This window comes from Phyllobates terribilis, unplaced genomic scaffold (assembly GCF_046119375.1).
Source record: "Phyllobates terribilis strain yellow unplaced genomic scaffold, ASM4611937v1 Scaffold_180__1_contigs__length_3869351, whole genome shotgun sequence".
NCBI lineage: Eukaryota > Metazoa > Chordata > Amphibia > Anura > Dendrobatidae > Phyllobates > Phyllobates terribilis.
The window spans coordinates 2,997,366-3,022,318 of NW_027362940.1; positions in this window are offsets into that span (position 1 = coordinate 2,997,366).

The window sequence follows — 24,953 nt, forward strand, 5'->3', positions numbered from 1 at the left end:
CAATGGAGTAGTCCTTCTCACAAGCGGAGAGCTTCAGACTGAGGTATTTTACAGGGTGTTCTTCTCCGTTAATCTCCTGGGACAAGACTGCTCCCAGCCCGACATCCGATGCATCCATCTGGACCACAAACTCCTTGGAGAAGCTGGGTGCCACCAAGACTGGTTGTTTACAGAGGACCAGTTTCAATTCCTGGCAGGTCGCTTCTGCTTCCGGGGACCACTTGGCCATAGCTGACTTCATCCCTTTCAGAAGATCCATCAGTGGGGCTGCTATCAGGGCAAAGTTAGGGACAAATCTTCGATAGTAGCCCACAATGCCTAGAAACGCCCTGACCTGCTTCTTCGAGAGGGGCTGTGGCCAGTTCAAGATCGCCTCGACCTTATTTATTTGTGGTTTTATTTCCCCTCTACCAACCACGTACCCTAGGTACTTGGCTTCCTCCATCCCCATGGCACATTTCTTCGGGTTCATAGTAAAGCCCGCCTTCCTTAGGGCATCAAGTATGGCTTGAACTTTGTCCAGATGACTTTCCCAGTCCTGGCTAAATATGACGATAGCATCTAGGTAGGCCGCTGCATACTGTTTGTGGGGTGCTAAGATCCGGTCCATGGCTCTCTGGAAGGTGTCCGGAGCTCCCTTCAACCCAAACGGCATCCTGACGTATTGGCGTCGAGAAGGCTGTCTTCTCCTTAGCCTCTTTGGACAGGGGAATTTGCCAATATCCTTTGGTGAGGTCCAGAGTGGTGATGTACCGAGCCCGTCCTAGCCTTTCGATAAGCTCATCTACCCTAGGCATTGGGTAGGCGTCGAACTTTGAGACCTCCTTCAGCTTCCTATAGTCGTTGCAAAACCGCCATTCCCCATCTGGTTTCGGCACTAAGACTATAGGACTGGACCATCCACTTTTGGACTCTTCAATGACTCCCAGGTTTAGCATCCGCCTTACTTCTTTAGAGATCACCTCTCTGCGGGCTTCGGGGATCCGGTATGGTTTTAGATTGACGCGAACATGAGGCTCTGTGAGAACCTCATGCTCTATGACCTGAGTGAGTCCTGGCAACTCCGAAAACATGTCTTTATTTCGCTGTAACAACTCTTTGCACTGTTGCTTTTGGGCATGTGAGAGTGACTCTGCCACCTTGACCTCTTTCACATCGGCCTCAGCCTCAGCCACTAAACAGGGAGCTTCCGCAGGCTCTCTATCTTGCCATGGCTTAATCAAGTTAACATGGTAAATTTGGTAGGGCTTCCTCTTCCCTGGTTGGTGGATCTTAAAGTTGACTTCCCCCACTTTCTCTACCACCTCATAGGGGCCCTGCCACTTGGCCATGAACTTGCTCTCCACTGTGGGACTAGCACAAGCACTTGATCTCCTGGGTTGAACGATCTCACCCTGGCCGACCTATTATACACCCTGGACTGTGCCTCTTGTGCCTTGAGGAGGTGCTCCCTCACAATGGGCATCACATGGGCAATCCTCTCTTGCATCTGGGCAACGTGCTCCACCACTCTCCTATAGGGAGTGGTCTCAGCTTCCCAGGACTCTTTCTCCACCTCCAGGAGTCCTGAGGGTGTCGTCCATAGAGTGGTTCAAACGGGGAGAAACCTATGGAAGCTTTGGGAACTTCCCTCATGGCGAACAACATATAGTCCCAGTCTCGGCCATCCTTTTCCACTGCTTTCCTCAACATTGCTTTCAAGGTTTTGTTAAACCTCTCTACCAGTCCGTCCGTCTGGGGAGAGTACACGGAGGTTCTCAGTTGTGCAATCTGCAGTGTCTTGCACAATTCCCTCATGACCTTCGACATAAATGGAGTTCCTTGGTCTGTTAGGATCTCGTTAGGCAACCCGGTTCTTGAAAACATGTGGACTAACTCCCGGGCTATACACCTGGTGGAGGAGTTTCGTAGTGGTACGGCCTCCAGATACCATGTAGCATAATCTAATACCACCAGGATATACTGATGCCCTTGGGCGGACTTGACCAGAGGCCCCACTAGATCCATTGCTATGCGTTCGAATGGAACCTCGATGACTGGTAGTGGCACTAGGGGACTGCGGAAGTGGGCCACTGGGGAGGTTATCTGGCATGTGGGGCAGGAACGACAATAACTCTATATTTCTCTATAGCAACCTGGCCAGTAGAATCTTTGGAGGATCCGTTCTTGAATCTTGTCTGCACCCAGGTGACCACCCAACACATGAGAATGAGCCATGTCTAACACCCTGGGTCTATAGGGCCCTGGCACCAGCAACTGTTCTATTACCTCACCCCTTGGCTTGGTTATTCTGTACAGCAAATCCCCATTCACAGCAAAATGAGGGAACCGAGTGTCAGCCCCCGGTTCCTGAGGCACCCCATTTAACACAGTAACATTTTCAAAGGCCCCTTTCAGAGTTAAATCCCTGAGTTGGGCAGTTCCAAAGTTTCCCTCGGACACCTCCAGCTCAGGGATATTGGACTCAGGGGATGCTACTTCATCCTCATTGCCCACCAGCACACACATGGGAAACTCATCTACTATGTTCTGCGGGTAAGTTTCCTTAGGGGCGATCTGGCTGTCGTCCAAGCAACCAGGTGTCCCCGCTTTCCCCCACATTTCCCAGAATAATGCAAAGTAACGTCCAATTATTATGGGATGCAATAGGTCCTTAACGACCGCCACTTCATGAGATGTGGTGCCACAGTCTGTGTTTACATCCACCTGGGCCACAGGATAGTTCTTAGCGTCCCCATGGATACACCGGACATCCACCACCTTCCCAGAAACCAGCCGATGAGGGAGTGTGGCCCTTATCAGGGTCACCAAACTTCCTGAGACCAATAGTCCAGAGACTTGTGCCCCGTTAACTGACACTGAGCATGCCTGAGGGCCCTCGCCATGTTGACGAACCGCGCTGCAGGCGGGGTAGGCAAAATAAGAGCAACGCCGGCCCATGTTACAGTCCATTGGTTCAGAGGTTATGGGACACCGGGAGGCAATATGGCCAGGGGTATGACATCTCCAACACACTATATTATGGGGTGGGACCTTGGGCAGCAACTCAGACCCCTCCTGAACTCTAGGATGCCCCCCAGGTGTGGCGCTAGCTCGCTTCTTTTGGGTGTCCGCCACCTTTTGGGAACCCCAGTATTGAGAGGCTACGACCCCTTGTTTTCCCAACGGACTCTCAACCGCCTGGTATCTTTCCACCAACCCCAGCAAGTCATCAGCATTATAGGGATCTCCCTGGGCAACCCAGGATTTTACCGACTTCGGGAGAGAGTGTATAAACCTGTCTATAACGACCTCTATCTCATATCATAGGACTATCTATCATCTATCTATTATCTATATGACGCGCCCCCTGGGCCATGGGGCACCCGGGACCGGACTTCAGGGCAATGCTGGGAGTAGTAGTGGCGACCCGGTCCCGTGGCTCAGGGTGGCCAGACCAATATTGTGGCAGTCTCTGTATCAGTATAATGCAATGTCCGACTACGCCACCCGTGGATTGCGGTCAATAAGAACCGCCGCTGCTGAGCAGACCTCTGAGGCTGATGTTGTGAGGGCAGCAGAGTGTAGTATAACTCCCCACGGGAGGAGTATAGCCTCAGGCTAGTGAGTGTGGATGATAGGAGTGATGGTGCACGAGCGCAGCAGGAACGACTCAGAGACTTTGCAGTGCAGTTCAGGGTCTTTACTGATGGTGATAAGGCAGACCCTCCCGGGAGTACTGGCTAGCATAAGAGGCCTGGTCAGTCTGTGAGCAAACTGGAGTTCCCCTGGCCAGGTGGAGTTGTAGGCCTCCCCGACTATCTGCACTCTTCCTGGCTACCTTGCTGTAAGCGAGTGGAAGTAGCCCACGTCCCTGAGTGTTCCGTGTGGTGCTCACCTGTATGGCTGGTGACTTGGGGCCTTCTGATAGCCCCCGCTCCTCGATTGCAGTGCTGGTCCCTTGCTCGTGACTGAGCCTCCGGGCTTCTATGGCCAGAGGACTTGAAATCCCCTGCCGGCGGGTTTCTGCTGCTGGGTATATATAAGTCCCCGCAACCTCGGACTCCTGTGTCCGGTTCTCAGAGTCTTCTGCCAGGACGAACTCCGCTTAGCTCAAGTCCCTGGTCTTCAGCTCCTGCTCCTACAGAGCTCCTCGCTGTTACTTTCCCTGTGTCTGGAACTAACTCCAGGCTCTGACTTCACTAACCCCGCCCCAGATCCAGTTTATATAGGGCAGGTTCCTCCCCTATCTGGTCTGGGACAGGAGGTGTTGCATGTTTAAGGGCTCCGAACCAGGAAACCTCCCACTTGCTCTCAGACATAATATTTCTATTACAGTGGTAACCAGACCCTGGGGTGCCACATATCCATCTATCTATCTCATATCTATCTATCTATCAATCTCATATCTATCTATCTTCTCCACTTTTTATCTGGTCTCAGGTATGACTTTCATATTACCCACGACTGTTACTTGCCACAGGTGAGTTTTAACGAGCATCACATGCTTGAAGCAAAGTTGTTTTTCCACAATTTTGGAAAAGTGCCAACAATTTTGTCCGGCCCATTTTTGGAGTTTTGTGTGAAATTATGTCCAATTTGCCTTTTTTTCCCATTTTTTGTGCTGTTTCAATACACACAAAGGAAATAAATATTATAACAAATGTATAACAAAACGTGTAATTGTAATAATTTTCTGGGAGAAATACTTCACTTTCTGGAACAATCTCAAGGTTGCTAAACACTTCCAGCCATGACTGTGTGTATATATGGGCCCTCAATAAACCATCCCTCTCAACGAAAAGGCCACAGCAAGGGTCAGGAATCGGTGGCCTTCCCTCTCCGAATCTTAGGGAGAGACGGTTGTGCTTCCAGCATCCACCTAGGCTGCCACCCCAGTGGAACTAATAGCAGGGTTGCCAACTGTCCAGAAATTCTTGGACAGTCCATAAAAATAGGGCACTTTTTTCCCTGTCCGTAAAAAAAAATGTGATGCGTCCATAATCTTTCTGAAGCTGGAGAGACTTGTTCAGATGGAGGGAGATGTAGGGGCATCATATTGTGTATAGGGAGATGTAGGGGCATCATATTGTGTATAGGTATCATATTGTGTATCTGCATGTGTGGGGACATCATACGGTGTATATGGAGCTGTGAGCACATCATACTGTATTTAGGGAACAATGAGGGAATCATACTGTATACAAGGAGCTGTGGAAACATAATGCTGTGTAAAGGGTCTGTGGGGTCATCATCTAATATACAGTACAGACCAAAAGTTTGGACACACCTTCTCATTTAAAGATTTTTCTGTATTTTCATGACTATGAAAATTGTACATTCACACTGAAGGCATCAAAACTATGAATTACCACATGTGGAATTATATACTTAACAAAAAAAGTGTGAAACAACTGAAAATATGTCTTATATTCTAGGTTCTTCAAAGTAGCCACCTTTTGCTTTGATGACTGCTTTGCACACTCTTGGCATTCTCTTGATGAGCTTCAAGAGGTAGTCACCGGAAATGGTTTTCACTTCACAGGTGTGCCCTGTCAGGTTTAATAAGTGGGAGTTCTTGCCTTATAAATGGGGTTCGGATCATCAGCTGTGTTGTGCAGAAGTCTGGTGGATACACAGCTGATAGTCCTACTAAATAGACTGTTAGAATTTGTATTATGGCAAGAAAAAAGCAGCTAAGTAAAGAAAAATGAGTGGCCATCATTACTTTAAGAAATGAAGGTCAGTCAATGCAAAAAATTGGTAAAACTTTGAAAGTGTCCCCAAGTGCAGATGCAAAAACCATCAAGCGCTGCAAGAAACTGGCTCACATGAGGACTGCCCCAGGAAAGGAAGACCAAGAGTCACCTCTGCTTCTGAGGATAAGTTTATCCGAGTCACCAGCCTCAGAAATCGCAGGTTAACAGCAGCTCAGATTAGAGACCAGGTCAATGCCACACAGAGTTCTAGCAGCAGACACATCTCTTCAACAACTGTTAAGAGGAGACTTTGTGCAGCAGGCCTTCATGGTAAAATAGCTGCTAGGAAACCACTGCTAAGGACAGGCAACAAGCAGAAGAGACTTATTTGGGCTAAAGAACACAAGGAATGGACATTAGACCAGTGGAAATCTGTGCTTTGGTCTGATGAGTCTAAATTTGAGATCTTTGGTTCCAACCACCGTGTCTTTGTGCGATGCAGAAAAGGTGAACGGATGGACTCTACATGTCTGGTTCCCACCGAGAAGCATGGAGGAGGAGGTGTGATGGTGTGGGGGTGCTTTGCTGGTGACACTGTTGGGGATTTATTCAAAATTGAAGGCATACTGAACCAGCATGGCTACAACAGCATCTTGCAGCGGCATGCTATTCCATCCGGTTTGCGTTTAGTTGGACCATCATTTATTTTTCAACAGGACAATGACCCCAAACACACCTCCAGGCTGTGTAAGGGCTATTTGACCAAGAAGGAGAATGATGGGGTGCTACGCCAGATGACCTGGCCTCCACAGTCACCAGACCTGAACCCAATCGAGATGATTTGGGGTGAGCTGGACCGCAGAGTGAAGGCAAAAGGGCCAACAAGTGCTAAGCATCTCTGGGAACTCCTTCAAGATTGTTGGAAGACCATTTCCATTGACTACCTCTTGAAGCTCATCAAGAGAATGCCAAGAGTGTGCAAAGCAGTCATCAAAGCAAAAGGTGGCTACTTTGAAGAACCTAGAATATAAGACATATTTTCAGTTGTTTCACACTTTTTTGTTAAGTATATAATTCCACATGTGTTAATTCATAGTTTTGATGCCTTCAGTGTGAATGTACAATTTTCATAGTCATGAAAATACAGAAAAATCTTGAAATGAGAAGGTGTGTCCAAACTTTTGGTCTGTACTGTATATAATCGTCTTATCCCGTCTGTCTGTCTGTCCTTCTGTCCAGGAAATCCTGCGTCGCTGATTGGTCCAGCCGCGGCCAATCAGCGACGCGGGATTTCAGAAAAAGATGGCGGCCGTTAGCAGCTCATCTGCCGCACGGAGGTCAGCGGCGATGCAGCCGGGAGATGACCGGCGCTAGCCGCTCATCTCCCGGCTGCTCGCAGCAGAAGTACCGCGACCGGCGGCGCCGCTGATCTCCCGACGGCAAGTGTGAAGCGAGGACCGGGGAGCGGCGCCGCCAGTCGGGATACTTCGGCTGTGAGCAGCCGGCCATCTCCCGGTTCCTTGCAGCGGAAGTACCCGCACAGGTAGCGTCGCTGCCCGGTCCTCAGTAATACGATTCGCTGATTGGTCGGAATCAGCGATATTGGCGCCGCGACCAATCAGCGATACTGGCGCCAAATTTAAACACCGCTCTGCTGATTGGTCGTGGCCGGCGGCCGCGACCAATCAGCGATTTTGGCGCCACATTTAAACACCACTCTGTTGATTGCGCCTGGTCGGCCGCATACAGATTCTAGAATACCCGATGCGTTAGAATCGGGCCACCATCTAGTACTGTATATAAAGAGCTGTGGGAGCCATCACACTATATATAGAGACCTGTGAAAAGCTTATGTGTTGATCCAGAGGAAGTCAAAAAAACCATGAGGCAGATGCTGCTTGCCCAAAATTAGGGGAAAAATTCCTTCCCGACTCCACATATGGCAATCAGACTAGTTGCTTGGATCAACGTCCCATAATAAAATCTAGTATGAATAACCTGTAATGTTATTCAAGAAAGTCACACAGGACCTCCTTGAACTTTTTTTAGAGAATTAAGTATTACAAGGTCATGTGGTAGAGAGTTCCATACCTCACACAATAAAACATTGCCATCTAAATTCCTTTAGACAAAGCGAATTAGGAGCTTGATGCTAGAGTAGTTGAATTAAAACTGAAAAAAATTATTAACACAGCAAAAAAGAGGAACAGTATTTATTCTCCAGCCCAGGTCTCAAAACTAATGCACTAATCAGGATGAAGCAAACCATATAATAAAGGCAGGGGCAGCACAGGTGCAAAATACTGATGAGACAACCAACTCATAACCTACCAATTCTTGGAGGGGGTCATTGCTTAGTATTAAAACTGCACACAAAAAAATGGCTTGTATAGGTCACTGGTCACACACAGATTGTTAGGGGAATGGTTGCAAACAACTTTATTAAATAATGGAAAGCAAACGAACCCGGGGTCCGTGATGCAGCCTGGAGGACTGTGGACGAACACCTTCCGGGTAAGAAGGTAAAACAACCAACTGAAATAACAATCCCCCCCGTGTTACTGCACACCGGAACGGGAATAGGGATTCGCACTATCTCCATTAACTGCACGAGAGATGTGCGACAAATAATGGAGCCGTAGCCCTGTTAACTGCACAGAGGCTACGCAGCAGGCGCTCGGATGCGTGTGTGATTCACGCCGGCTTATACGTGCTCCCAGCCGGCTTGCTACCGGACTGAGGAGTATCTCTCCACGTGGCTAACAGGCGGTGCCGGGAATACGGAGTCCGCAGTCTGTTCGGGGTGTATAGCGACCCCCTTGTTGGAGCCAGAGTGTCAGACGAAGCTACCTGCCTCCCTCCATCTAAGGCTGTCTATCCCCTGCTAAACCTGCCTGTCAGAAGCTATAACAGCAAAAGCACACGTGGAGCCGAAACGACCAAGCGTCCACACAATAACACCAACTCAGCTCAATGATCAGAGTGCGCCGCCATGTTTGTGGGCGTGCTATTTAAATATTAAGCCCTGCCCATCGTCACATTATTGGTGACGTCACCCGCGACCAATCAGGCGGTGCCAGGTCACCGGATCAGCTGACTCCCAAACCACCAATCACGGTCCGCCATGTCACGGGCATGCTCAGTGCAGTGTATCCTGGACTTAGGCTGTAACAGCCCTGTTTCCCTCCGCAACCTATCCTTCATGTTGCTAGGAACAAAGACCCGAGAGACAACTTGTACATCTTGTGCACCAGCTAGGCGTTGGGACTGACGATGATGCTGAGAAGCATCTGGACCGGAATGGGAGACCACAGAATCCACTGATGATTCTGAACCCATTTCGGATCCAGAAAACACCTGACGCCTAACACAGATAGTGCTCAATATAGGGCTTACAGCCTATTAGTGACCCTCATACTGTTAGATTAGGCAGGCTGCAAAGCACTATCTAAGTGCACCCCATGAGGACAAACCCCCTAGTTTACAAATCCAGCATTGATGGGCTTGTCTGAACCCTGAATAAAAATAACATGCAAAATCTATATATGAGGTTCTGGTAAATATTTTGGCGCTGGTCACGCACAGTGTCTGGTTTACAGCCTATTAGTGACGCCCATACTATTAGATTAGGCAGGCTATGCTCCCCTCATACACCTTACCACGGTGTGTAGTGTGACATGGAGCTAAACCCCCTGTCTGCTTAAGAATAAGGCTGCGAAAAACCTTCTCTTTATTGATAGTAGAGAAACCTCCATACAGTAGATGCGGAAAACATACGATGAACCCCAGTATTGTACCACATAGATAGGACTCTTACCGGCTAAGCTTGGAGCAGGCTGTGTGCACAGAGCCCAAGATACAAAACTGTAGGGATGTGGACTGTCTTACCCTGTTCCTGCCCCTGAAGACAACAAACGCGTCATGTGAATACTGTCTTGCGGTTTTATATCTAAAAGTGATATGTGTCTTATGTAATGTATAATGGTGATGTAACAGCATGTGAAGTGTTAATGCATAATGTGAGTATAGCATAAGATAAGCTTAGGATACCATAAGACATAAGTATAACATAAACCCTAAAATACAAATTTTATTAAATCTCTTTAAAATCGGGACATGCGGCATAAAGATGATACGCATCAGTATTGCACTTTATCAAGATAAGTTCCTTTTATTGTTTAGTCTTGTGATCATTTATGTCATTGATACCTCTATGGGTGATTAATTCCAGGGCTGGCTAGGGTTATCCAGGGATAGCCGCCGTGGAGCGGGGGCGCCACAGTGTCAACATTAACTAGGGTGTCACCCTCCACTATAAGGCAGGTAATCAGCATCTAGGGTGTTGAACAGGGCTGATTGTAGCCTTTGTTTGGATGCCCGAATGTATCCTTTGGCTTGGAGGTCCAAAGATATTAGGAACGTTCTTGGGTGTTTTTATAAATTTGCACATTGTCACTTTATTCACTGTTGTCACTTTAATCATTTAGTACACACTGAGGATTGATTGTTTGATGTGATATCTGTACCAGTTTCTGGTAGACTGTTAGATCTTTGGTCTATGTAAGTGTGGCACCCCAGGGGTCTGGTTTCCACAGTAACAGCAATGTTATGTCTGAGAGCAGGTGGGAGGTCTCTTGGTCAGGAATCCTATGCATGCCACACCTCCTGCCCAGTCCTGGGAGGGGAAGGACTTCCCCTATATAAACCTGGGGCTGAGGCAGGGTTAGAGAGTTCAAAGGGAGAGTTCAGCCAGGAGGGCTGACAGGGAGCTGTGGCTCCGGCTGGGCCTAGCTCCTGGGCCATGCCAGAAGTAGAGACAGAGAAGAGAAGCAGCTATGGGAAGAAACAACAGGAGCTCTGTGGGAGCAGTGCTACAAGGAGTCAGGGGCTGGCAGCTGCAGAGCTCGCCCTGACTGAGAAGCTATCACCGGACCCGGAGTCCGAGGCTGTGGGGACTAACTCCTATCCAGCAGCAGAAACCGACCGGCAGGGGATTGCAGGTCCTCTGGCCCAGAAACCCGAAGGCACGGTCACACGCGTGGGACCAGCACCGCCGTCGTGGAGCGGAAGCTACTAGAAGGCCCCGAGTCACCGGCCATACGGGTGAGCACCACACGGTACACTCAGGGACGTGGGCTACTTATACCCGCCTCTAGCAAGGTAGCCAGAAGAGTAACGTTAGTTTGGGAGGCCTACAACTCCGCCTGGCCAGGGGAGATCCCATCTGCTCAAGGACTGACCAGGCCCCAATCGCTAGCCAGTACTCCGGGAGGGTCTGTCTTTGTCACCAGTAAAGACCCTGAACTACACCGTACCGTCTCCGAGTGGTTCCTGCTACCCCCATCATCCACGTCGGCTGCCCTGAGGCCATACCCCTCCCGTTGGGGGTTATACTATCACGCTGCACAATCCTTCCACCGGCCTCAGCGGTCTGCCCTGCAGCAGCAGCTCCTTAGCTGCACTCAACGGGTGGCGTAGTCGTCCAACATCTACCGCTAATACAGCGCCACTTAGTCTGACTCCCTGGGCACGGACCGGGTCACCGCCACGAGACTACAACCCTCACCAGATCCGGCTCCGGGTAAGCTCCCGTGTGCGCAACGCTGCGCGACACAGGCCCAGGGGCGCGTCAACTTTTGACGTAGTCGGCAGGATCTCGTGCCCGCAACCACCGGGTACTGCGTGCCTGAAAAAGACTGTTCAAACTTACCAGTGGTGAAGATTCCCGCCATCCGGCGCCATCTTCGGCCTTCTTCCCGCCCTCCGTGGAGGTTTCCCGCCATTGGACGCCATCTTGAGGACGCCGCGCGGGAAGAAGAGGGGCGTGGACTCCGAAAGCGCGCGAGAACTGAAGCCCCGCCTCACGTCCGGACGTTGCGTAAGGTCCTGGAAGGAGCCCAGCAGACGCCGACGTCACAGGAGCGCGACGGAAGGTCCTCAACCCTGACGATCCACTGCGGAGCCGCGGCCTACGGAAGAGGATCATCGCAAGGTAGGCCACGGTCCACTAGGGGGGAGAAGGATGTCGGATACGGAGGAGAGCTTCACCGCTCCAACCCCCGCCAGCGCCACCGCTGTTGCGGTCATGCCTTTCACCATGCCCTATATCCCGGGGGCAGCCTGGCTACCCCAGTACTCAGGGGAGTCACATACCCTGCAGGACTTTAGAGAAAAGCTGGATAGCCTCTTCCAGGTGTACCCCCTCACAGAAGAGCAAAAAGTGAGCATCCTGGTGGCCCAATTAACCGGGGCAGCCCAAAGGGAGGTAAAGTCCTGGCCACCTGGGAGGAGGACTGTCGCAGAGATACTAGCCCGGCTAACCAAGGAGGGGCTGCAGTGCTACCAATACGAGGAAAGCCAAGAGGACCCGGACGGGTCTGAGGACTACCCTCAGGAGGGAGCACAAAGAGGACACCGCTACTGAAGGGAAGTAGCATAAACAAAGAACTGTATATCGTTACCCGTCAGGGTATGAGAACTGATGCTAATTAAAATATGGTCCCCGTTGGGATTAGTGAATTGTTCCCCGTGTGTCCCTATCCCTTACCAGGCTGAGGACTGTGAGCAGCCATCCCCTATCCCTTACCAGGCTGAGGACTGTGAGCAGCCAATCCTTATCCCCACTGGCCGAGGACTGAGAGCGGCCATATCTTGTAAATAATTATGTGTCTCTAGTAATTTATAGGAGTCTTTGGTGGATTTACCGGGAATCCTGTGTACATAGTTGGAGCGTAACCTAGGGATGGACTAAAGACTGTTAAGGACTCGGGGCAGGACAGACCCCTACCTGGTTACGTCTCCCTGTTTTGGTGAAATGGACACCTTGCTTTTCTTCAAAGACTGCACCCGGTTGCGGACACGCCGTGACCATCTTTTTGTGTTTTTCTTGTTGTATTATTATTGTTTATACCTTATTATGTTTTTCAAAAAAAAAATTGTTTAGTCCCGGAGTACTAAATTTCACTAGGGGGGAATGTGGCACCCCAGGGGTCTGGTTTCCACAGTAACAGCAATGTTATGTCTGAGAGCAGGTGGGAGGTCTCTTGGTCAGGAATCCTATGCATGCCACACCTCCTGCCCAGTCCTGGGAGGGGAAGGACTTCCCCTATATAAACCTGGGGCTGAGGCAGGGTTAGAGAGTTCAAAGGGAGAGTTCAGCCAGGAGGGCTGACAGGGAGCTGTGGCTCCGGCTGGGCCCAGCTCCTGGGCCATGCCAGAAGTAGAGACAGAGAAGAGAAGCAGCTATGGGAAGAAACAACAGGAGCTCTGTGGGAGCAGTGCTACAAGGAGTCAGGGGCTGGCAGCTGCAGAGCTCGCCCTGACTGAGAAGCTATCACCGGACCCGGAGTCCGAGGCTGTGGGGACTAACGCCTATCCAGCAGCAGAAACCGACCGGCAGGGGATTGCAGGTCCTCTGGCCCAGAAACCCGAAGGCACGGTCACACGCGTGGGACCAGCACCGCCGTCGTGGAGCGGAAGCTACTAGAAGGCCCCGAGTCACCGGCCATACGGGTGAGCACCACACGGTACACTCAGGGACGTGGGCTACTTATACCCGCCTCTAGCAAGGTAGCCAGAAGAGTAACGTTAGTTTGGGAGGCCTACAACTCCGCCTGGCCAGGGGAGATCCCATCTGCTCAAGGACTGACCAGGCCCCAATCGCTAGCCAGTACTCCGGGAGGGTCTGTCTTTGTCACCAGTAAAGACCCTGAACTACACCGTACCGTCTCCGAGTGGTTCCTGCTACCCCCATCATCCACGTCGGCTGCCCTGAGGCCATACCCCTCCCGTTGGGGGTTATACTATCACGCTGCACAATCCTACCACCGGCCTCAGCGGTCTGCCCTGCAGCAGCAGCTCCTTAGCTGCACTCAACGGGTGGCGTAGTCGTCCAACATCTACCGCTAATACAGCGCCACTTAGTCTGACTCCCTGGGCACGGACCGGGTCACCGCCACGAGACTACAACCCTCACCAGATCCGGCTCCGGGTAAGCTCCCGCGTGCGCAACGCTGCGCGACACAGGCCCAGGGGCGCGTCATAAGTACGAATAAGGGACTTTTAGGGTCTAGGGGCAGCTGCCGTTCAGCAAGGGTGCCATTGTCATCTATATGTAGGATGCCCATCTCCGTTGACATGCAGGTTCAGGCTAGGGTATCTATAGGGTGAGTTTTATTGAAGTACAGTGGGTACGGAAAGCATTCAGACCCCTTTAAATTTTTCACTCTTTGTTTCATTGCAGCCATTTGGTAAATTCTAAAAAGTTCATTTTTTTCTCATTAAAGTACACTCTGCACCCCATCTTGACTGAAAAAAACAGAAATGTAGAAATTTTTGCAAATTTATTGAAAAAGGAAAACTGAAATATCACATGGTCATAAGTATTCAGACCCTTTGCTCATATTTAAGTCACATGTGTAACGGGTCTGGGAGGCAGAACCTCTGGGCTACTATACAAGGGGGTGGTCCTTGTAAGGGAGCGGGTGGCGACCAGGCAGGCAATCACAGCAGGTGACCGGGACAGTCTCTGGGTGTACGGGCAGGAAGTCACGGCAAGTGATCGAGGCAGTCTCTGGAAGAACGGGCTGGAGGTCACGGCAAGTGACCGGGCAGTCTCTGGAAGAACGGGCTGGAGGTCACGGCAAGTGACCGGGGCAGTCTCTAAGTAAAGGGTAGGTACGACCTGTGATGGCTGAACCTCCAGGTAGGCTAGCAAGGCAGATGGAGGATGTGTGCTCCCAGGTGAGCAAGCGAGAGTCTCTGGAATAGCAGGTGGTCACAGCACGTGACGGCGGAGCCTCCAGGTAGGCAAGCAGGCAGGTAGCGGAGAAGCGCTCCCAGGTGAGCGGGCAAGAGTCTCTGGAATAGCTGGTGGTCACAGCACGTGACAGCGGAGCCTCCGGGCTGGCAAGCAGGCAGGTAGCGGAGAAGCGCTCCCAGGTGAGCGGGCAAGAGTCTGGAATAGCTGGTGGTCACAGCACGTGACAGCGGAGCCTCCGGGTTGGCAAGCAGGCAGGTAGTGGAGAAGCGCTCCCAGGTGAGCGGGCAAGTGTCTGGAATAGCTGGTGGTCACAGCACGTGACAGCGGAGCCTCCGGGCAGGCAAGCAGGCAGGTAGCGGAGAAGCGCTCCCAGGTGAGCGGGCAAGCTGGTCCATAGACAGACTGACCGGAGTTGTAAGGCAGACCGTCGGACCTCAGGCAAGCAGGCAGGTAGCTGATGTGCACTCCCAGGTGAGCGGGCAAGTTGGTCCTTAGACAGACTGACCGGAGTTGTAAGGCAGACCGTCGGACCTCAGGCAGGCAGGCAGGTAACAGGAAATCAGGCAGGATTAGGACAGCAAGCTGGCAGGAATCTGGCAGGTAACTGGCAGGTAACTGGCAACGGGACCTGAGGGCTGAAGCAGAGTAGAACGGTGCAACAACATTGCTCGGGCACCTCCATTTTGGAGGAGGTGCCTTATATATGGTAAAGTCCTCCGGCCATTGGCCGGGGACTCCTTAGGACGGCGCGCGCGGCCCCTTTAAGAGGGAGGGAGGGCGCGCGCGCGCGCCCTAAGCACAGTGGCCGGGAAGGAGCGCGCGCTGCCAGCAGAGCGGGAGAGGGACGCCGGGCACGGAGCAGAGCGGTGAGGGGAACAGTGTCCCTGCCTAGCAGAGGGCAGGGACGCCGGCACTACAGTACCCCCCCCTTTAGGCCCCCCCTTTTTTAGGCCAGATAGAAATTTAGCTAGGATGAGAGGGGCATGGATGTTCTCCCGGGGCTCCCACGTTCTCTCCTCAGGACCAAACCCCTTCCAATCTACCAAAAAAAAGGTCTTTCCTCTTACCCTTTTGGTGGCAAGAATGTTCTCTACCTCAAACTCGTCCTCAGCAGAAACCGGAGCAGGAGGAGCACCTGTAGACTTGGAAAAAGAGTTAAGCACCACGGGTTTGAGGAGAGATACATGGAAGGAGTTAGGGATCCGTAAGTTGGCCGGGAGTTTCAATTTATAGGCCACCGGGTTGATCTGACTGATGACCTCCAGAGGACCGATGAACCGAGGCCCTAACTTGTAAGAAGGTATCTTGAGTCGAACATATTTAGATGAGAGCCAGACTTTATCTCCTGGACGAAATTGTGGAGGATCCAGGCGTTTTTTGTCAGCGTGTCTTTTCATACGCTCGGATGACAGAAGGAGTGCGGACCGGGTACTCTCCCATATGGAGGAAAATTTGCTAACGAGAGATTCCGCAGCCGGGTTGTCCACAGAGGTGGAGACAGGAAAAGGAATCCGAGGATGCTGACCAAAGACTACAAAAAACGGGGATTTGGAGGAGGATTCGCTCTCGTGATTATTATAAGAGAACTCGGCCCATGGTAGGAGATCCACCCAGTCAGAATGGTGGGCATTAACAAAGTGCCGGAGGTAACTGGTCAGGTTCTGATTGATCCGCTCCACTTGACCATTGGACTGTGGGTGGTAAGCGGAAGAGAAGTCCAGGGTGACGTCTAGTAGTTTACAAGTGGCTCTCCAGAAACGTGAGGTGAACTGTACCCCACGATCCGACACGATGTGGAGGGGCAGGCCATGAAGACGGAAGATGTGGTGGATAAAGTCTTTAGCCAGCTCGGGTGCAGACGGAAGGCCTGGCAGGGGAATAAAGTGAGCCATCTTGGAAAAGCGGTCAGCGACCACCCAAATGACCGTACAACCGGCAGAGACGGGGAGATCAGTTATAAAGTCCATTGCTATATGCTGCCAGGGGGCAGCAGGTACAGGAAGCGGAAGGAGGCGTCCGGCTGGCAGATGTCTTGGGACTTTGTTGCGGGCGCAGGACACACAGGCAGAAACAAAGTCTATTATGTCCTTGTGCAGGGTAGGCCACCAATAGTGCCGGGCAATAAGCTGGAGGGTCTTTTTCTGACCGGCGTGGCCAGCTAGTTTAGACGAATGGCCCCAGTGTAGGATCTTCTCCCGATCAGGTACTGAAACAAACGTCTTACCGGGAGGGAGACGATTTAGACTCACAGGAGCCACCTGCATTACTCTGGCGGGATCGATGATATGTTTAGGTTCTTCCTCGAGATCGGACACCAGAAAGGATCGGGACAAGGCGTCTGCTTTGACGTTTTTGTCAGCCGGGCGAAAATGAAGAACAAAATCAAAGCGAGCAAAAAACAAGGACCACCGGGCTTGGCGCGGGTTAAGTCTCTGGGCATGCTGGAGGTAAGCCAAGTTCTTGTGGTCAGTGTAAATTATTACCGGATGAAGAGCCCCCTCGAGTAGGTAACGCCACTCCTCCAACGCCAGCTTGATGGCCAATAACTCTCGGTCTCCTATGGAATAGTTGCGCTCAGAAGAGGAGAAGAGTTTGGAGAAGAAGCCACAAGTTACCATTCTCCCGGAAGATGATTTTTGAGTAAGTACCGCTCCGGCTCCAGAGGAGGAGGCGTCAACTTCCAGGAAGAACTGCTTGTTGCCGTCCGGGCGATGCAGCACCGGGGCGGAAGAGAAGGCCTGTTTTAGGGAAAGAAAGGCCTCCTCTGCTTCGGGCGGCCACTCTTTGGGATTAGTACCCTTACGGGTGAGCGCGGAAATTGGGGCAGTCCGGGAAGAGAAGTGCGGGATGAAGAGGCGGTAATAGTTGGCGAAGCCCAGGAACCGTTGAATAGCCTTCAACCCCTCTGGTCGGGGCCATTTCTCGATGGCAGACAGTTTCTCAGGATCCATTTGTAGGCCAGTCTGAGAGATAATGTAGCCCAGAAACGGAAGCGAGGTCTGCTCAAAGAGGCACTTCTCATATTTAGCGTAGAGATGGTTCTGCCTGAGCCTGAGCAGGACCTGACGAACATCCCTCCGGTGAGTCTGGAGATCCGGAGAGAAGACCAAGATGTCGTCCAGGTACACCACTACGCAGGAGTAGAGAAGGTCCCGGAAGATGTCATTGACCAACTCTTGAAAGACGGCAGGAGCGTTACAGAGGCCAAAGGGCATTACCAGATATTCATAGTGGCCGTCCCGGGTGTTGAATGCCGTCTTCCATTCATCCCCCTGACGGATACGAACCAGGTTGTACGCCCCACGGAGATCCAGTTTGGTGAAGATTCTAGCCCCCCTCAGACGATCAAATAACTCCGGAATGAGCGGAAGGGGGTACTTATTCTTCACCGTGATCTGGTTAAGGCCTCTATAGTCTATACAGGGACGGAGAGAGCCGTCCTTCTTTTTGACGAAAAAGAAGCCTGCTCCCGCCGGGGAGGTAGATTTCCGGATGAATCCCCTGGCCAGATTCTCCTCAATATATTCGGACATCGACCGGGTCTCAGCAGCGGATAATGGATAAATACGCCCACGGGGAGAAGTACCAGGTAACAGGTCGATAGGGCAGTCGTATGGTCTATGAGGGGGTAGTGTCTCTGCCTCCTTTTTATTAAAGACATCAGCATAAGACCAATAAGGAATCGGAAGTCCAGGTAGATTAGCTGGGGTAGGAGAAGGACGGACGGGATGAACGGGAACCAGACAGGTCTTATGGCAGCCCTGTCCCCAGCGAAGGACTTCTCCGGTCTGCCAGTCAAGAACGGGTGCATGTTTCTGGAGCCAAGGTAGGCCTAGCAAGAGGGCGTGAGAGAGTCCAGGCAGAACATGGAAGGAGATACTTTCAGAATGCAGCATTCCCACCTGCAGAGTAATGGATTCGGTGATGAGTTGGATGGGACGTGGTAAGAGCCCCCCATCCACGGCAGCAACAGACAAGGGTACAGCCAGAGGTTTGGTGGGGAGACGGTATTTCTCTACCAGGGACTGTGAAATAAGATTCCCGGCTGCTCCAGAGTCCAGTTGGGCTAGTTCGAAATAACGGTTCTCCCCGTAGACGATTGAAACTGACAACAGCAGGGATGGAGAGGATTTATTCTTGTCTAGGTGGACCTCTCTGAGCGAACCTAGACACAGGCGTTTCCCGACCTCTCCGGGCAGGCACGGATCCGGTGCTCCTTACTGCCACAGTAGAAGCAGGTCCCCTTGGCACGGCGTAAGTCCTGACGGGTCTTGACCATCTTGGTCTGGTCGACCTGCATAGGCTCAGGAGGGTGTACCTGGTTAGAGACAGAAGGAGTGACGGGTTTCTGAAAAGTAGGAGCTAGACGTGGTAACCTCCTCTCACGGGTGACCTCTCTGGCACGCTCCTGGAACCGTAGGTCAATCCGGGTGGCAAGAGTTATTAAGTCATCGAGAGTGGTAGGAATGTCCCGACCGGCAAGTTCATCTTTAATACGGCCGGACAGACCCTCCCAGAAGACGGAAACCAGAGCGTCGTTATCCCAGGCCAGCTCCGAGGCAAGGGTACGGAACCGTATGGCATATTGGCCCACGGTGAGACTTTCCTGACGGAGGCGTAGCAGCGATGATGCGGATGAGGTCTTCCGTTCGGGTTCGTCGAAGACTTTCCGGAAAGCCGTGAGAAAAGCAGGCAAGTTGGACACCAGGGGGTCTCCTCTCTCCCATAGAGGATTTAGCCAGGCCAGGGCCTCCCCGGTGAGATGGGACATGATGAATGCAATTTTGGCTCGGTCAGAGTTAAACTGGTGGGACAATAGTTCAAAGTGCAGGGTGCACTGATTTATGAAGCCCCGAGCCTGGGCTGAGTCGCCTCCGAAGCGAGGAGGTGCAGAAAGCCGAGGTCCGGGGTAGGATATCATGGTGTTAGTGGACAGCGGAGCTGCCGGATTGCGAGACATGGCACTGGCGGAGGTTGTTGGTGGAGCAGTCAGAGTGTCCAGGCGAGTATTGACATTCCGCAGGTGACCCAGGATGGACTCCTGTTGGGACCTTTGACGGGACAGTTCATGACACAGGTCCGAGAGCGAGGGAGCTTGGGTGCCACCGGGTTCCATGGCCCGAGCAAACTGTAACGGGTCTGGGAGGCGGAACCTCTGGGCTACTATACAAGGGGGCGGTCCTTGTAAGGGAGCGGGTGGCGACCAGGCAGGCAATCACAGCAGGTGACCGGGACAGTCTCTGGGTGTACGGGCAGGAGGTCACGGCAAGTGATCGAGGCAGTCTCTGGAAGAACGGGCTGGAGGTCACGGCAAGTGACCGGGCAGTCTCTGTAAGAACGGGCTGGAGGTCACGGCAAGTGACCGGGGCAGTCTCTAGGTAAAGGGTAGGTACGACCTGTGATGGCTGAACCTCCAGGTAGGCTAGCAAGGCAGATGGAGGATGTGTGCTCCCAGGTGAGCAAGCGAGAGTCTCTGGAATAGCAGGTGGTCACAGCACGTGACGGCGGAGCCTCCAGGTAGGCAAGCAGGCAGGTAGCGGAGAAGCGCTCCCAGGTGAGCGGGCAAGAGTCTCTGGAATAGCTGGTGGTCACAGCACGTGACAGCGGAGCCTCCGGGCTGGCAAGCAGGCAGGTAGCGGAGAAGCGCTCCCAGGTGAGCGGGCAAGAGTCTGGAATAGCTGGTGGTCACAGCACGTGACAGCGGAGCCTCCGGGCTGGCAAGCAGGCAGGTAGCGGAGAAGCGCTCCCAGGTGAGCGAGCAAGAGTCTGGAATAGCTGGTGGTCACAGCACGTGACAGCGGAGCCTCCGGGCAGGCAAGCAGGCAGGTAGCGGAGAAGCGCTCCCAGGTGAGCGGGCAAGCTGGTCCATAGGCAGACTGACCGGAGTTGTAAGGCAGACCGTCGGACCTCAGGCAAGCAGGCAGGTAGCTGATGTGCGCTCCCAGGTGAGCGGGCAAGTTGGTCCTTAGACAGACTGACCGGAGTTGTAAGGCAGACCGTCGGACCTCAGGCAGGCAGGCAGGTAACAGGAAATCAGGCAGGATTAGGACAGCAAGCTGGCAGGAATCTGGCAGGTAACTGGCAACGGGACCTGAGGGCTGAAGCAGAGTAGAACGGTGCAACAACATTGCTCGGGCACCTCCATTTTGGAGGAGGTGCCTTATATATGGTAAAGTCCTCCGGCCATTGGCCGGGGACTCCTTAGGACGGCGCGCGCGGCCCCTTTAAGAGGGAGGGAGGGCGCGCGCGCGCGCCCTAAGCACAGTGGCCGGGAAGGAGCGCGCGCTGCCAGCAGAGCGGAGAGGGACGCCGGGCACGGAGCAGAGCGGTGAGGGGAACAGCGTCCCTGCCTAGCAGAGGGCAGGGACGCCGGCACTACAACATGCTGTCCATTTCCTTGTGATCCTCCTTGAGATGGTTCTACTCTTTCATTGGAGTCCAGCTGTGTTTAATTAAACTGATAGGACTTGATTTGGAAAGGCACACACCTGTCTATATAAGACCTCACAGCTCACAGTGCATGTCAGACCAAATGACCAGTATTGAGTAGAAGCCCCCTTTTGAGCTAGTGCATCCATTAGTCTTCTTGGGAATGATGCAACAAGTTTTTCACACCTGGATTTGGGGTTCCTCTGCCATTCTTCCTTGCAGATCCTCTCCAGTTCTGTCAGGTTGGATGGTGAACGTTGGTGGACAGCCATTTTCAGGTCTCTCCAGAGATGTTCAATTGGGTTTAGGTCAGGGCTCTGGCTGGGCCAGTCTAGAATGGTCACAGAGTTGTTCTGAAGCCACTCCTTTGTTATTTTAACTGTGTGCTTAGGGTCATTGTCTTGTTGGAAGGTGAACCTTCGGCCAAGTCTGAGGTCCAGAGCACTCTGGAAGAGGTTTTCATCCAGGATATCTGTGTACTTGGCCGCATTCATGTTTCTTTCAATTCCAACCAGTCGTCCTGTCCCTGCAGCTGAAAAACACCCCCATGATGCTGCCACCACCATGTTTCACTGTTGGGATTGTATTGGGCAGGTGATGAGCAGTGCCTGGTTTTTTCCACACATACCCCTTAGAATTATCACCAAAAAGTTCTATCTTAGTCTCATCAGACCAAAGAATCTTATTTCTCATAGACTGGGAGTCCTTCATGTGTTTTTAAGCAAACTCTGTGCAGGCTTTCATATGTCTTGCACTGAGGAGAGGCTTCCGTTGGGCCACTCTGCCATAAAGGCTCGACTTGTGGAGGGCTGCAGTGATAGTTGACTTTATGCAACTTTCTCCCATCTCCCTACTGCATCTTTGGAGCTGAGCCACAGTGATCTTGGGGTTCATCTTTACCTCTCTCACCAAGGCTCTTCTCCCACGATTGCTCAGTTTAGCTGGACGGCCAGGTCTAGGAAGACTTCTGGTGGTCCCAAACTTCTTCCACTTAAGGATTATGGAGGCCACTGTGTTCTTAGGACCCTTGACTAATGCAGAAATTCTTTTGTAAACTTGGCCAGATCTGTGCCTTGCCACAATTCTGTCTCTAAGCTCCTTGGGCAGTGTCAGGATGCCAGGTTTAATTTTACTTTGCCAGTAGTTTTTCCCTTAGCCAAGATGGCTTCCATTGCCTCACTGCGGTCATGTGTTTCCTGCCTGTGGACCTACTTAAACTGCATGTGTTGCAATCATGCCTTGCCTGAGTATTGTGTGCTTTTAGCTTTCTACTCACCTGTGCTAGCCCTCTGAATAGAGTCTTGCTGACCTTGTGTTTACTCCTAGTCATCCGCTGAAAGGATTGCTGCCTGAATCCTCTGCTAAGGGGACGTCTGCTGAAAGGAACCGCTGGCTGTTGTTCATGTGACAGCCCAGGGGTCTGGTTGCCACAGTGATAGAGATATTATGTCTGAGAGCAGGTGGGAGGTCCTTTGGTCAGGGATCCTGTGCATGCCACACCTCCTGCCCAGTTTTGGGAGGGGAAGAACTTCCCCTGTATAAACCCGGGGCTGAGGCAGGGTGAGTCAGACAAGGAGAGTGGAGAAGAGAAGCAGCATAGGAAACAGCAGAGTTACAAGGAGTCAGGGGCTGGCAGCTACAGAGCTCGCCCTGACTAAGAAGATTCTTTACCGGACCCGGAGTCCGAGGCTGTGGGGACTAACTCCTACCCAGCAGCAGAATCCGTCGGGCAGGGGATTTCAGGTCCTCTGGCCCAGAAGCCCGAAGGCACGGTCACATGCGTGGGACCAGCACCGCCATCGTGGAGCGGAAGCCATTAGAAGGCCCCGAGTCACCGGCCATACGGGTGAGCACCACACGGTACACTCAGGGACGTGGGCTACTTACATCAGCTTCTAGCAAGGTAGCCAGAAGAGTACAGTCAGTTTGGGAGGCCTACAACTACGCCTGGCCAGGGGAGATCCCATCTGCTCAAAGACTGACCAGGCCCCGTTTGCTAGCAAGTACTCCGGGAGGGTCTGTCGTTGTTACCAGTAAAGACCCTGAACTACACCGTACCGTCTCTGAGTGGTTCCTGCTACCCCCATCATCCACGTCGGCTGCCCTGAGGCCATACCCCTCCCGTTGGGGGTTATACTATCACGCTGCACAATCCTACCACCGGCCTCAGCGGTCTGCCCTGCAGCAGCAGCTTCCTGGCTGCACTCAACGGGTGGCGTAGTCATCAACTACTTACTACTAATAGACTGCCGTCTAGTTTGACTCCCTGGGCACGGACCGGGTCACCGCCACGAGATTACAACCCTCCACGGATCCGGCTCCGGGTAAGCTCCCGCGTGCGCACCGCAGCGCGACACAGGCCCAGGGGCGCGTCAACTTTGGCGTAGTCGGCAGGATTTCGTGCCCGCAACCACCGGGTACTGCGTGCCTGAAAAAGAGACTTTTCAAACTTACCAGTGGTGAAGATTCCCGCCATCCGGCGCCATCTTCAGCCTTCTTCCCGCCATCGGTGAAGTTTTCCCGCCATCCGGCGCCATCTTCGACCTTCCTCCCGCCATCCGTGGAGTTTTCCCGCCATTGGACGCCATCTTGAGGACGCCGCGCGGGAAGAAGAGGGGCGTGGACTCCGAAAGCGCGCGAGAACTGAAGCCCCGCCTCACGTCCGGACGTTGCGTAAGGTCCTGGAAGGAGCCCAGCAGACGCCGACGTCACAGGAGCGCGACGGAAGGTCCTCAACCCTGACGATTCACTGCGGAGCCGCGGCCTACGGAAGAGGATCATCGCAAGGTAGGCCACGGTCCACTAGGGGGGAGGAAGATGTCGGATACGGAGGAGAGCTTCACTGCCTCAACCCCCGCCAGCGCTACCGCTGCTGCAGTTATGCCCTTCACCATGCCCTATATCCCGGGAGCAGCTTGGCTACCCCAGTACTCAGGGGAGTCACATACCCTGCATGACTTTAGAGAAAAGCTGGATAGCCTCTTCCAGGTGTACCCCCTCACAGAAGAGCAAAAAGTGAGCATCCTGGTGGCCCAACTAACCGGGGCAGCCAAAAGGGAAGTAAAATCCTGGCCACCTGGGAGGAAGACTGTCGTAGGGATACTAACCCGGCTGAAGGACACCTTTGATACCCGCACCTCAGCCGAGATTAAGCTTAGATTCTACGGGTGCAAGCAGCGAGCGCATGAGAGTATAAGGGACTATGCACTAAACCTACAAGAGGCCCTGAGGGCCATAAAGCAGACCGACCCTGATGGGGTGGGAAACGAGGACAGGCTGTTGACTGAACAATTTATAGAGGGTTTATATTGCAATGCCCACCGAACCCAGTTGCGGGCAATGGCCTTACAGGATCCCCATCTGGACTTTGCACAGTTCAAGGACAGAGCCATCCGGGTGCTCCGAGAACCGGCACCAGGTGGCGTTGTGACCCACAGACGCCCCACTACCACTTACTACCAGGAGGCGGCGCCCTTGTCAGCAGGGCCTGTGGGAGCTGATGCGCAGGCTTTGGACAATGACCCGGCTCCAGACCTACACCATCAGGTCCAAGAGCTAACTAAGAGCGTTGCTGCGCTAACCCGAACTGTGCAGTCTTTACAGGTTTCCACCCCAGGGAAGATCCAGCTGGCATCCGGACCGGAGGACATCCCGTGGCGTCGACCAAGGAGGACCCCACCGGCCAGAGGAAGACCCAGTGACCGATACAGTGAGGACGGACGACCCATCTGCCGCCGCTGCAATCAACCCGGACATATGGCAAGGTACTGTTCTTTAAACGGGCACAACCTGGGGTAGAGGGCCAACCCCCAGGAAAAAGATCACCAGGCCCATCGAACTGGCGCGACAGATATGTGGGAGGACGTCCAGTCTTGCCTGTGGTACTGGATGGCATTCCCATGAGTGCCCTACTGGACACCGGGTCACAGGTCACCACCATCCCGTACGTGCTCTTCAAGCAGTACTGGAATGACTCGGATATTACCCGCTACCCAGACGACGACTTGAGTATCATCGCCAGCAATGGTCAGCCCGTGCCACAGATCGGATTTAAAGAGGTGACCATCAAAATTGGTAGAGTCGAA